The following is a 14,821-nucleotide window of genomic DNA, read 5'->3' as shown; positions in this document are numbered from 1 at the left end:
GGGAAATATCACAAGCATAAAAAAACAGAAAAATAATGATTTTTACATTATTTAGCAGCCTGTCACTTGTCTTTTATAGTTTCTTTCCTGCATCCTATTTTGACAGCTTCTTCACATAATAGTATTTTGTGATATCATTTTCTATTGAGAGAATAGAAAGATAATCCAATCTTTCCTCTAGAGAGGTTGATTGACACTTTTTTATATTTTTGATAATAATAAAAATACAGATGCGCTTTTCTGTTTGTAAGATGACTACAAATTTGTACTCTTTCGCCATAGGAATTCTCTTTGATCCTTCTTTTGCGTGATTCTCATCAAAAAAGAAAAGACATGTATGGTGTTGGTAACTATATCTTGTATATTATTGAGTACCTTCCTGATAGGAGGGAACTTCTGTTTTAATTATGTATTTATAGGAACTGAATCTATGTATAATTTTACCTGTCTGATAAAAAATTCTTCACCTTATTGCACATAATATCTTCTGGATCCAGATCTTTCAACCTTGTTTCTCTTCTAATTCTTTCATGCTACTGGTTCATATCATGGTAATACTTTGGCCCAGCACCTTTGTGTCTGGTGTAGGATGAGTTGACACAAGTGGATAGAGGGAATATTCTTGTAGGTCATTCCTACAAAAGGAAAACTTGCAATAACTGAACTATATGCAGAAGTGACTGAGAACCACATACATGTATCACATAAATCAAAACTGAAAATATCCCTAACTGAGCTGCTGTTTAGCCAAGTTGTAAAAATGCCTATAGCCACTCAAAAATTACCCAACACAGTTGGAAGTTCAATGATGAGAAAAGCAGAGTGGAAAAAGATAAATCTTAACCAGTTGTGATTAAATTATTATTTTGGCAAATTTTACAAACACACACTGACCATATGAACATATTGTTGGGGCTCCTCCCAGAGCCTTGAAAGGGGTTTGTGTGAGTGAAGCTAAAGCTTAAGCTTCATTAGCTTCACGGTAAAACCAACTCAACTAACTGGTCAAGTGATTGCTTATCAGGTGCATTCCATTCTGGGCCAAATTCTTTGGGTAACAGTGTATATTCCAAAAGCATGCTATTGCTTCCTTGGGCTTTTTTTCTCCCTAAGAGAATTCTGGCTTTGGCAGGTAGCAGTGCATAATGAAGACTTGCTTACTTTTCTTTCTAGTGAGACCGTTATGATTAGATGTGATAAACCTAATCATAACTTTAATAAGAAACTGCTTTCACCTTATTATTTGCCCAAATTGTGTGTGGGGTTTTATTGGCCATAAACTGTGTTTACTAATTCTTCAGGTTCATGAACAAAGAGACCTGGCCTTTTTGGAAGGCTTTCTGGCCAAGTGGTTTCTGGGCAGATCAACTATTATATGCTCAAATGCTCCAAGGCATCAAAATGGGGTGTTGACAGATGCACAAAATTGAGAGGGGCTTCCTGGCAAAATGAAGAAACTTGTTTCTGCTCACTAGAGTCAGCCTTATTAATTGTACTCTAATAATTTTTCCTCTTTTTTCCACTCCCTGCCCCCAGTTTATTGTAGTGGATTTCCTTATTTCTTTATTGAAGAGTATTAGTAAAGAGATTTCTAAATAGAGCGAGTTAGCCAAGGTCTTAATAGGAAGAGAAGGAGTAATTGAAGACAGCTTAGTACAGAGATTTTTTGCATAGGTACAGGCAATGGTAATGTATACAGGATGGTGTTGTACCCACCCCTCTTGTAGCAATAACCAACCATCACATTTGTAACCTTGAAGGGTCTAGTGGAGGGAGCCATCACTGACACTCGGGGAAAGAACAGTGGCTGTAAAGGAGGGCTGTGTAGCAGAGGCAGTGACTTCTAGTGAGGGAATATTGCTAATTTAAAGCCTGACAGTATTGAGGCAGGGGAATAAACATTCTGACCTTCCTTTCGTATTTCTCTTTGATCTTTTGCAGGTGATTCTCATTGGCTGAACTCAACAGCAAACCAAAGGGCATGCAAGTTTATTGATACAATCAATAAAGTTCAGGTGAAGGGCACAGGTAAGGGTAGAGAGTGGATTTAGAGGGGCAAAGAAAAAAAATATCCAGCACAGAGTGCTACTTAAATTGGAGGAATCTTGCCATTACAAGACTGGCCCAAGAGGAAAATATCTACATATTCCTGTCTTAAAAAATAGGCTTGCAGTTTTGTCTAGCATCCCAAATTTCTTTCTCTCTCTCTCTCTCTCTCTCTCTGTCTCTCCCCATCCCCCTTTCTCTCTCTCTTTTTCAGAGAAGGACTGGCTGCCCAGCTTGAGGGAGTGCAGTCATCAGATAGCCTCAAGGTGTCAGCTCCATTAGGGTTTGTCTCAGCTGCCAAGAGCCGTCTTGCTGGAGGTCAGGTTGTATTTTCTGGGGATAGACTTAAGTTGAATACAATTAAATGGTTCAAAACCCTTCTTTTTACGTATCTATTACAAAGTGTGACCTGTTAAATATTGTCTTAACCTTCACCACTTTTCTTTACAGAAAACCTGTTCCAGAAATGACATTAAACCTTTCTTTTGAATATTTTTACTGGAGCAAGTCTTTCCTCATTTCAATGGCTATAATAAAATGAATTTTCCATATGCTAGAATTATCTTTTCCCTTTTTCAGTCAGTGGTATTTTTCAAACTCCATATATTCTAGATGTTATTTCTTTAGTTTCCTTGGCTTGGAAGAAATATGTCAATGTTTATCTTTTTTTTTTTTTTGGCTTTTTAAGTTCTTATTTTAACACCAGTTAACATAGTGTTATATTGGTTTCAATAGTTCCATCACCCAATGCGCATCACAAGTGCACTCCTTAAATCCCACCACCTATTAAACCCTCTCCCGTACCCTTCCCTTTGGTAACCATGTCAGTGTTTATCTTAGTAAGAAATTCTAGTGAATAAATTTGTGTATTTCCAAGATTGAAATGGACTAAAATTCTACCCCACTCATTCTGTAATGCCTGATGCAACTCATTCAGAGAAAATCCCGTTTGGTTATGGTTCAGCCTGGTCACTGAACACTTCTCAGCCTCATTTTATGATCTGCAATAGACACTCTTACCTTGTAACATGAGAAATCTGAGATAATTTTGTATTATGTGTTCTTCCATTACTTTTCAATCATGCTGATCCTTTTTCATCTTCCTTAGCGAATTTATGAATTTTCTAATTGATACATTTCAAAAAGAGCTTTATGAATTCTTTAATATCACATCTTTCTCCAGGTCTTGTGGTGTACTGATAATGGATCTAAATTTCTTTCATAGTACTTTACTTTTTTAAAATGCATTCCTTAGTTTTCAATTTTTATTTTCTTGCCTAAGTTTTTGTTTATGAATGAAATTGGGGAAAAAATATGGACTGCTTGGAAAGCTTGTAGAATCAGTAAATATACAAAACAATATAAAATTCTGGTGCAAAAGACACATTGATTATGTTAAACAAAATTTTTCTGTGTTGTATGAAATAAGAGGCGGAGTAAATGAAAATGATTTAGTAAGAAGAGTATTATATAGATTCAAATATTAAGCAAAAAAATCAAGCACATTGTAATATCACAAAGATAAAGTTTTCAAAAGTACAAACGTGCTCTGTTGTTTAGTATACATACAAACATACCGTACATATATACACACTTGAAGCAAATATATAAAGACATACTTGATTACGATACATATTGAATTCAAAAATAGTTTTAGGATGGGGAGAGTAATAGAATTATGAATGGATACACAGAGATTTTCAGTTGTTTTTGCATTTTTCATCTTTTTCTGTCAAGTTTCACTCTGGCTATTTTCTTTTTATGTGTCTTCTAGTTTACTAATCCTCTCTGTAGTTTTGTCTAATTTGCTATAAACTGTTTATTGAGTTCTCAGTTTCAGTTACTATTATTTACAGTTCTAAGATTTCCATTCATTTATAATAGTTTCCAGCTCTCTGCTGAAATTATCCATCTAACTGTCTAATTTCTGTCAAGAACTGAGAATGGTCTATTATTTTATCTAATTTTCAAGCTAACAAGTTAGCATGCTACCATTTCATGCATCTTGACAGAAGACATAAGGCTCTTTGGGTCAGAGTAATATGACATATTACCCACAGCACAGCAAGATGCCTGTGCTTCATGATTGCATTGATTCCCTGTGCTCTTCAAGTCCCACATGAAGAATAATTTAGCTGGGTACTGCAGTGGGTTTATGTCAATAGCCAAGCATCTCCAAATTAGGAAATACAACTCTTTCATAATGAACTGCCAGCAAATATTCCATTTTCCCTGGACGGAGACTTTATCTTTATTATACTACATAGTAAGAAAATCTTCCTGTTGCATCAGAGGGGGAAGTTATCACTTTTCCAAGGCTGTTTTCTACATAAGTATATTTTAAAAGATGGCCCAGAATAAAAGCTGTCAGTAAATTTCCTTGTAAGATAGGAGAAACTCAGGAGACCCATAATGAATTGTATATTCCAGCAATTTCTTGAACGAAATCACATATTTTAAAACTATTTTGACTATCTGCCTCTTCCATACCTATCTTCTTCTTATCTGTTATTTGCCCTTGGTTTTTAGTCCTTAGCCATTTTGCAATAGTCCTAAAGAGTGATTAAGAATTAATTGTTTTGATGTTTTATATCACTGAGGTTTTAGTGTTGCTTGTTACAACATGCCTAGCTTAGCAGAATGTTATTTTTACTGCAGTTACGGCTATCATTATTGGAAATTACTCAATGAGTTCTTCCAGAAACAAAATGGGAGTGTAGAAGACTTAAATTCAGATAACAAAGTGTCCACATGCTGCTATGAGTAATACTTCTAGCCCTACTTTCTACCTTTTATTTATTCCTTCTTGAGGAAGGAGGGCATATTAGTTTGGTGACATTGAGTAAAGCTTTTATAAACTTTCATCTGAGGCTCCTTCTCCTTTCATAGCATCCTGAGTGAACCTTCTGCCATAAGGTGAAGAAACCCTGCTTGGTGAGTAACCCTTCCACACAAATTGAAGAGGGCAGAATGCTCCAAAAGCTAACAAGAAAGGTTCTGCTACATATATCCCATGAATTGTTCCCAATCTCATTAACCCAAATATTCCTCTTCTCTTGGATAAGACTGAGTGAGGGGATGAGGAGGAAGGCACAAACTAGAAAAGAACTTCTTAATATTTCAAAGAGAATAGGCTATTCTGTTTCACAGGAACAGCAAAACCACCCTGTAAGGCAGAAAACATGCATGTTTCTCTTCTTTTACTGCTACAAATTGCTGGGAGCAAAGACCTATTTTTGTCTAGTGCTCTGCTATGACTGGATAGGTGTGTTTAATTGTAGGAGGAAAATGGTAGGAAGCCTACATGTGGCAATAGGCCAAACTGCATTCTCTAATTCAGTTTACTGGTAACCATATTTTGATACTTCAACTGTTTATACCTTCTGTTTTTCAATTGGTTACACATGGTAGCAGAAAGGGTGTGATTGTCCATCCTCAGTCCCAACATGTAGGTCCATGAAAGACCAGATTTATGAATCCATCATTTGCTTCTAGTTTTCCCCTATTTAGGGGGCTATTGTGCATATTGCTTCATGGAAATTAATGCAAAGCAACAGGAGAGTAGAGAATAGTGAGGTCACATTGAGAAGTAGTTACTGAGGATGCTCATTAATTGATTCATTCAGCAGCCATCCTACCCAGCTTTATTTATGCTGGGGTTTCTGCAAAATGACAACCACCAGTCAAAGTCCTTCAGAAGTTGCTTGTAAATGATCAACAACACACATGCTGAATCCACAAATGCTGAGGCTCAACTGTGTGCATGTACTAATGTGTGAGTTAGACTAGTGCAGAAATAACACAAACGTTGGAATCTCCTTAACCCACTAATTGAAAGTTAGAGGAATTCAGACCAGCACATGGGGTTTACTTTTTTTTGCTAGAAGGCCTTTCTCTTCAGAGTTTTTCTTTTTCAAGAACCATAGACATTTATTTTATTGCCACTCTATTCTGCTGCACGGTTTTTCCCTGGGCTAAGAATGGAATTACTAACATTGCTTGTTCCAAACTCTGAAAATTGCTGTCAGGTGTGAATTAAATGTTTTATTTGAAGATTTGAGCTCCTTCTCATCAGTCACAAAGGGAATTTTTATGGAATAATACTCGTTGGCACTAATATAATTCTTTTCATCTTAGACTCTGTAAGTGCTTTGTAAACCTTCTCTCCTTGCGATCTACATTTTAATGAATCTTATCACCCCTCCATCTAGCATCACTGACAGAAGCTTTATACTAACTCCCTCAACTCTTCCAGAGTTGCTTTCAGTGTTCCATGTAAGTGGCAAACATTTGAATAATTGTTTCTGGGTACTTAGAGAAAGGAATAAGACAACTTTGATGATCTTCTGGCATACTGTGAATTCAGAACTTAGGAGGGTGCTAAGGGTAAAATGTGCCCCCTTGAGCTGACAGGGTGAGAGAAAAAAAGAATGTTAATAACAGATTAAAAACAAGCAAGAAGCCAATTACCCACCCCCCACCCCATCTCTCCCGCCAAATCCACCAAAACTTTTCTTGATCTTAAAAAGATCACAACTGGGGCCTTTAAGGTTTTTCACATTCCCATTTGGGTGTTCAAATTATAACTGTTTTCTAGTCGCTTATTGTCATAACATGTTTGGATTGGAAGGAATGGTAGACACCATTCATAATCCAGCCAAATTATTCCATAGCTGAAACACTGAGGTTCAGAGACATCTACTGATTTAGTCAAGATCAAGCACAAATTAGTGCAAAGTTTGGTTGCTGGATTTTTTTTAACTGCTCTTCATTCCCACAACCCCATACCAACTATATTCTATACCCTTTCCTTTCCTTTCTTTGCTCCTTCACCTCTTTCTTTTTAGTCTTAATCTTCATTTTCTTCTTCATGTAATAGCTAGATCTTTATCACATGGACAAAAGCAGATTACAAGAATGAGGAAAAACTATATACCACTTAAAATACAACCAATAGGAGCGCCTGGGTTGCTCAGTCAGTTGAGCGTCCAACTTCAGCTCAGGTCATGATCTCACGGTTCGTGGGTTTGAGCCCCATGTCAGGCTCTGTGCTGACGGCTCAGAGTCTGGAGCCCGCTTCAGGTTCTGTGTCTCCCTCTCTCCCTGCCCCTCCTTCTCTCTCTCTCTCTCTCTCTCTCTCTCTCTCTCTCTCTCTCTCTTCTCAAAAATAAACATTAAAAAATTAAAAAAAAATACAACCAGTATCTAGAAGAAAAATGGACTAGACTTTCTTCCTTGTCATTGAGGATAGCTTTTACTTGTACATTCTGTGTCATTTAAACCTCATATTATGTCATAGGGCTTCATCCCACTAAGGAATCTGAAAAACACAGGCTGTCATGTGGGGATAAAACCTGAAATGTGTCATATACATTGAAATAAGAACTTAGGGAAAAATGGTTTCAGAGTATGATATAAAATAACCACAGAGACCAGACTCTCCAATGAATGGTCATCCTTAACTTTTATTCATCGATTTTTAACTTCTTAGCTTCAAGCCATCCTTTAGAGTTCGGATCATTTAAAAATGTTTTTATTTTTAAAGTCCTGCAGTGGAAGTAATACTAGATGTTGACAGCTAAGGAGGCAATATGCCAAGGAAATTAACCTGTTGGCTAACATTTTGAAAGAGATCTGAGATGTATGCTTCTAACTGCCTTTCCTTAGTGGTTCCTTCTTACTCCTGTGTGATTTATATAACCCGCAATTCCTGGGTAGCACCTGTAAAACAGAATCATACAATGTTACTGCTGGCAAGGGACTAAGAGATCCAAAAACCTTCATTCATTGATGAGATGCAGAAGGGTGAAATGACATATCCAAGGTCACCTTGAAATTCCTCTCTTAAGTTTGATTTACATTGGATATAAAGGTAGATTGTTCTTTACATTCTGGAAAGATGGAATTCCAATATAAGAAAGATCTTTACGACAATTTGGCCCTGGAGAATTTGAATAGAGCAGGAAATTTCGAATTATGATTCCCACAACAGTTTTAACTTGGCCACAGTCAGCATGCTCATTAAAGCAGAGTCTCTGGGATTACTACATTAGCATGTTTTCTTTTCTTTTTCAGCTTTTAAAAATTTTTAATTGAATTTTAGGTTTTGTGTATATTTGGTAGCTGCATTCATTTGGGGAAGACAGCTCTTGTCAACCAAACACACTGCCTTAGGAAAAGGGAAGAAGTAACTCTAGGGAGTCAGTCCTGTTTAAACAAAGAGCCATCTCTGGATGTGGGATGCACAAAGCTGAGTCCAGGCAGAGAGCCACTGAGCTGCTTTGCCAAGCTCATTAAATTCTCTCTTGCCTGCCACAATCACCAGTAAGTTAAGAGGGTGTTTTATAGTCCTCATCTCTCTGAGGCATCGGAGCCGTAGGAATTCTCCTCTTTTAAAGTGACAGTATTGTCTATTGTGCCACAGTTTGGCTTTCTTTTGATGGCTATGTGGCACTTCTCAGAGATTATTGTAAATCATTCTAGAAGTTTGGCAGGAGTTAGACTTTAAAAAGTCTTTATAAAATCAATTTGAGTGCAGTTATATGAAAATATACTGCATCCCACAACAAAATAAGAGTTCAGATATATTTTTAACTTCTTTTCCCAAAATCATTTAAGAGTTCCCTTGTGAGTCCTTTTTTCCCACTCCGACAATGTACACAAGTGGAACCAGGGGTGTGGAGGTGGTAGGAGTCTTGGCCAAAATCAAGAGGGAAGAAGAAATCACCAGAAGCCTAAAATTTACCATCTAGCACAGCACTTGAAAATATGCAGTTCTCAGTATTACATTTTCTATCGCACATTGGTTGCTCGGTTATTTGCCCATCGGGTCACTCATCCCAGTCCCTCATGTCTTCACTTGCAGATGACCCTACTGAAGCTGACTCTGGCTGACCTTCATTCAAGCTGAGACACCAGAGTTCTCATTCACCAAGGCAGACCCAAGTTCTGCGTCCTTCCACATGGCTTGAACATGCACTGCAATCAGCATGTTAATTTGGGATGGCTGAGAGCGCATCTCCCTATCTACTTGTTTCTCTTAACATGGACATTTTTAATCAGGCGCCTAATTTGGTCCTGGGGGATCTCACTCTGCTTTAATAATACATGTGACAAAATTTACCTCTTTGCTTTCAAAGTTGTTAATTATGGAGTGCATTTCAAATGAGCTATTGCAGCCAAGAGATCATCTCTTTTGGATGCTTACATACTTTAATGCTGGGAAGAAGCAATAAACATGGAAGGGTTATGAAACACCTCTCCATATGGACAGTGATGCTTTTCAGGGGACCAGACAGGGTAGTTGTGAAGACTTTTTGGTGATGGGCTTATATTAAGTTGTATTTCAGGTTATGCCACAGTCTACATAACCCAGAGGGCTCAACCTGCTTTCAAAGCAGAGGGAAGAAGAGCAGACAAAGGCAAGGAGGACTTCAGAGAGATAAGTGGGCTAGGTCATTGATCCGTTTAAGGAAGTAGACTCAACTGCTTCAGAGAAGACAGGTTTTTTTTTTCTTTCTTTTTTTGCCTTCTACTGTGAGGATAGCCAATTGCAGATTGCACCAGAATTCCAGTGATCTTTGGTGTGTGTTCTCAGACTCACATATGTTATGAATTCTTATGGTCCTAAAGCCATTACTTCTTAATAAATTAGAGAATTAGAGTGGGTTTCTGTGAAATTTGTTTTGGGTTCTCTGGTCTTCAGACATACAAATGCTGTTTAAATACTGATGCAGTTAAAAAGACTTAAACAATCACCTAAATCACTGTGCCTTAAAAGCAATAGAACTCAGCTAACCCATTTGCACATGTTAGCCTCAAAAGATGGCTTTTAGTGGCTTCCTTCCAGAGCTTCCTCCATTATTTTCTCATTACATGAAATGATTACTGGGCTTTGCAAATGACTTTGGGTGCCATACAAAATATTTATTTTAACCCTCTAGGGGACATTGTCCTAGAAAATATGATTGCTCAGGAGTTGAAGTACGGAATAGGTCTTCATGAGGTGGCCATTTTATGTCATCTGTTCAGAAGCATGCTCAGTCTTATATTGGAAGCAAGATAGAAGACAGAGCTAAGAAAAGCTTTCCACTTCATTTTAAGAGAAAATCCAGGGATATTGTTTTTTTTTTTTTTTTAAACCTCAGGTTGAGCCCAGATTACTAGGCATTCCAAAGGCCTTTGGGATACAGTCTGGGTGGACCCGTGCAATGTGATCATGTCTTTGTACTCATCAGCAACCAGAGAAGTAGAAAGTGGATTAATTTTTTGAACACATGGGTGACAATAATTTCACTTCTGGGAACTGACCTAATAAGAGAAATTTTGCCAGTAGAAACTAGGTATTTTGCAGAGTAATAAAACTGTGACAGAAAAAGGTAAAATCTGATTACTATTTGGCTAGACAAGAAGATGGAGGGTCATCCCTCCTGTGCTATATAAAGGAAAACTATGCTGACTATAAATGGCTGTTCACGTGGGAGGTTCACTTAACATCTGGGCCTTCAGTTTCCTATTTCTCAAGTGAGAACTTGGAGAAGATGGTGACAAAGGGCCCTTCTACCTTGAATATTTCTATGGTCCAGGTGGTAAGATGTGAGAGTAGAATAACAGAGAATGCTGCTCAGGGTTTCAGGAAGATTGGTGGTGACTGCAGTTCTGCTACTAAGTTATTGGTATGACTTTTGATCATATGGAACATTTCCAGTTTTTCATAATGCCATACTGAATATTCTTGTACATGATTCTTTTCCTTTGGAATAAATTCCCAAAGCTAGATCAACAGTAGTCCTCTATAAGAATTTTAATATATTACCAGAACAAAACCAGCAAGTTAAACTCTTACCAGGTATGTGATTTTGCCCATTTTATTACAAGTTATCCCCAATGGATATTATAATAAAAATAAATCAAGATCAATATGGTAGCTTTGAATATGAATTAACAACAACAAAAGGTATGACTATATATTTATACATATGTAGAGCCTTCCCCTTCTCTCTCTTTCTCTGACAATTAATTTCCTGCCTTAATTTAAATAATCTCATGCTATTTATAAGAGCTTTCAGCTTTTGGAACCCTTTGTGATATATTAATACTTACCTCAGTCAAGTTTGAGGGCAACTATTCTGTTCCCAAGACTCTGGTGGCACAACATAAACCTCCAATTCTAGGGGAAAAAGTTCTCTCCAGCAGTGTCTAACCCTTCTGAGTCTCTCTCTCTCTCTCTCTCTCTCTCTCTCTATATATATATATATATATATAAAATGATATATATATAAAATATATATATCTTTATATATATATAACATATAACATATAACATATATATCTTTATATATATATTTTATCTTTATATATATACATATATATATAACCCCAATCTAATATCTAATATCTATCTATATCTATATCTATATCTATATCTATATCTATATCTATCTATATCTATATATCTCCCCAATGTAATCTCTCTATTGTGTAGAGGATATGTAGAAAGTATCTGGAATATCATATAAATAAAGTCCCTTATTACAATTAAAGCCAGAGAGGTCTAATGGCTTACCCATCATTGCAAAGCTTTTCATAAATACAAGTAGAGTATTCTGGATTAAAGAGCGTTCATGAAGAGTTATCAGGGTGGCAAATAAAAACAAGTGATATAAGTGGCATTGAAGGAAGTAAGGTACTGAGTCATTTTTCCTTTTTTCTTTTTCTTTTTACATATTTATTTATTTATTTAGAGAGTGTGTGAGAGCACACACATGAGTGTGGGGGAGAGGCAGAGAGAGGGGGAGAGAGAATCCCAAGCAGGCTCTGTACAGTCAGTGCAGAGCATGATGCAGGACTCGAACTCATGAACTGTGAGATCATAACCTGAGCCAAAATCAAGAGTCAGATGCTTAACTGAATGAGCCACTCAGGTGCTCCTCCTTTTTCTTTTTAATCTTCTTATTCTTTTCTTTCTTTCTCTTCATATTCTTTTCTTTCTTTCTTTCTTTCTTTCTTTCTTTCCTTTTTTTTTTTTTTAATACACATTTGGGCTTTTAAAGTACAGGCCTATTATTTAGGAGACTGAGTAACTTTGTGCAAGTTAATTTATCTTTCAGGATCTCAATTTTCTCAAATTAGAAAAAAAAAAAGAAAACCTTAGATCGAATATAACTTCAATTTTCTTCTAAAGTTAACATTCAAGCACTTTCTCTAGGTCATACCAGTGGCCTGTTAAAAACACTGTTTTTAAGGAGAGAGTTATTGTGAGCCCAGGAAACACCAAGATTTTCATCTTTGTTCATTTTTATTAATTGCTAACAACCAAAAGATGGCAGAATAAAGGTCTGAATTTTATTTTCAATTCATATAACCATGCCAGAATTTAAATGCAATGTTGAAGAATAAAATACCAACCTACTCGATTGAATTTGGGCTTGGGTCCTATAGTAGAAATTATCATACTGTAAGGGGCAGAGAGTGAGTGGGGTTTGTTCTCGGCAAATGTTGGGATTTCCTCAGCCAAAATGAACTTTACAGACTTTCACACAATTTCAGAGGGGCCTATGATAGAGTGTGAGTGCTTTAGTCCAATCACCAGAAGTCTTATTTTCTTTCCTGGATTTATTCTACAAAAATGTTTAAGACACTGACTCTAATCTCAAAGAGCAGGGTAGTGCAAGAGGCAAATATAATCCATAGTAATTATAAAACAATTCCAAAGGCAAGATAATAGAAAATAAGATACAAGGGAATAAAGGGGTCCTGGCCATCCTAACTTTGGGAGGGCATGAGTAATCAAAGAAGGTTTCTAGGGAAACAACTTCCAGAGATGCTGGGTGATTTGCCAAAGACCACACTGCTAATTAGTAGTAGAGCAAGCACCAGAATCTACTTTCAGTCTCTTTCCTGAGTGTCTAAGTTCTAATCCACTTTAAGGAAATGGAAATGGAAGAATCTTAGATGTGCAGTATTCTTTTCTTTATACCACCTCCTTAAATATGCGTAACATTTGTCTGCTTATAGTAAAAGAAATGCAAATATCTCCAGGACAGTAATTGCCCTGTTCCTTATTGTCAAACCTTTTCTCTCTTCTGTCAAACGGTTGCCTGTTTATTGACTGGGTGTTGTCCAGGTGTCTTCTGCTTCTGAAAGCACCACAGTGTCCTAGTTTTACGGATTGCATTATATTCCCTTACTCTCTCAACTTAATATATCAGGTGTGACAGTTGGAGAGGATGGGGGTAAAAGGCAATGGGTAACTGCTTGTTGCTAACAATAATCAGTATATGTTAGCTGACTATCATTAGTTTTTGCAGAATCATACTTAGGAAAGTAAATCCATTATTTTGTAAAGGCATTAAAAGTCGAAGAACCAATTGTTTTCTTTTTCACTGTCTAGTCTGAACTATTCTTTATCTCTCAGCATAGATAATTCATCATCTCCTCAAGGGCAAAGATAATTCTTTACTCATTTTTTTTCATCTCTCTAGAGTAGCCAGCAAATGAAAGAAATATATGCTAGGCAGCTACTACCCTTTCAATGTGAGATACAGAATGAGATACACAGACCTTATTCTAACCTGGAGCCCAGTTCAGCTGAACCCCAAAGGACCTAGAAACTTGTGAGTGAGAAGGTGTTGTATGACATTATGGTTATGTTTATTTGTCATTTAAGCATTATTATAGCAATGGCTAACAGATATGAACATATAATTGATGCCCCAGTGTCCTTCCTTCCTGCCTTCCTGCCTTCTTTCCTCCCTCCCCAACTCCCTTCCTCACTTTCTTCCTCTTTTCCTAAACATCCTAATATTGTTAGTATAAATTATGAGTAACAATGTTAAAACAGCCCTTTATTCACTATGAATATGTAAAGATTAAACTTTCCTTTTCAGCTTCTGTCCCTCTTTTCAGCAGCTCAAAATGATCCTATTCTAGGTAATAGATTTGCAGTGTGGTTAATAACCTTTCTTCTACAGGATGACACTCCTTAGTCCAGATCATAGTTTCCCAGACTATGGAAGTTTCAGGAATGCTGGATGTTTCAGGTTATTTGAACATTTTGTTGTTATTGTCCCTACAAAAACTTACCCCAGAATCATCTGGACTTGAACAAATCCATGGATGGAAAAGAACAGCCAGCCACAGCTCCCATGTTTTCACCTGTTTTGGGTTTTTTTTTTGGTTGCCACCAAATGAAAGCACCATATACATTATTTACCTGAAAACCTAAATCTTTGCAAAGTATGCATGAAACAGAGCCAGTTATGAGGAAAAAAATTGCTAACATTTTCCATGCATCTGGACTTGGCTTGAGGTTTGGGAAAACTTGGATTCATTTCAGAGTTTTAAAGAAAATATTGCATATATTGATTGATGAACCATGCTGCTGGTAGTGGTTTCTGAGATGCTGATGGTCACCTCCTGGGAACCATTCTGAGATGAATGCTCTGTGGCATTTTAGGATCAAAAATCAATCTATAGGTGATGACATTCAATCACCACTGACTAAGGTTGGAATTGAAAAGAGAGTTCCAATTGGAAAAGCAAGCTTCACACCACATTACCCGTAAGTCAATGGCTTGGAGTGAAGGGACTAACTACACAAAGAAATCCAAGAGCCACTCAACACCAGCTCACCAACAGTTTGGGACACATGTGAGTAATTTGCAAAGAAAGGGAGTTCTGGCTCAGACATTGGGTTATTCTAGTTTCAAGAGTGTCAGTTCTCACCTGGACAGAAAAGGTAGACAGTGGGGCTTGGCTTTAATAAAGTATACAG

The 14,821-nt window shown here is 36.9% G+C and overlaps 1 long non-coding RNA gene across 1 annotated transcript; it reads left to right on the top strand.

Moving 5' to 3' along the window:
• The first annotated feature begins 1,938 nt into the window (after positions 1–1,938).
• On the top strand, positions 1,939–10,870 carry LOC124512313 (uncharacterized). The gene is made up of 3 exons (XR_006962100.1): positions 1,939–2,028; positions 4,936–4,980; positions 8,912–10,870. It is a non-coding gene; the product is annotated as an uncharacterized LOC124512313 (long non-coding RNA).
• Positions 10,871–14,821: the final 3,951 nt, after the last annotated feature.

This window comes from Lynx rufus, unplaced genomic scaffold, assembly GCF_022079265.1.
Source record: "Lynx rufus isolate CCGP_SWC_20201006 ecotype Redwood Valley unplaced genomic scaffold, mLynRuf1.p SCAF_17, whole genome shotgun sequence".
Classification (NCBI taxonomy): Eukaryota; Metazoa; Chordata; class Mammalia; order Carnivora; family Felidae; genus Lynx; species Lynx rufus.
The sequence above is the reverse complement of the archived record's forward strand: the minus strand, read 5'-3'. Positions and strand labels throughout refer to the sequence as shown.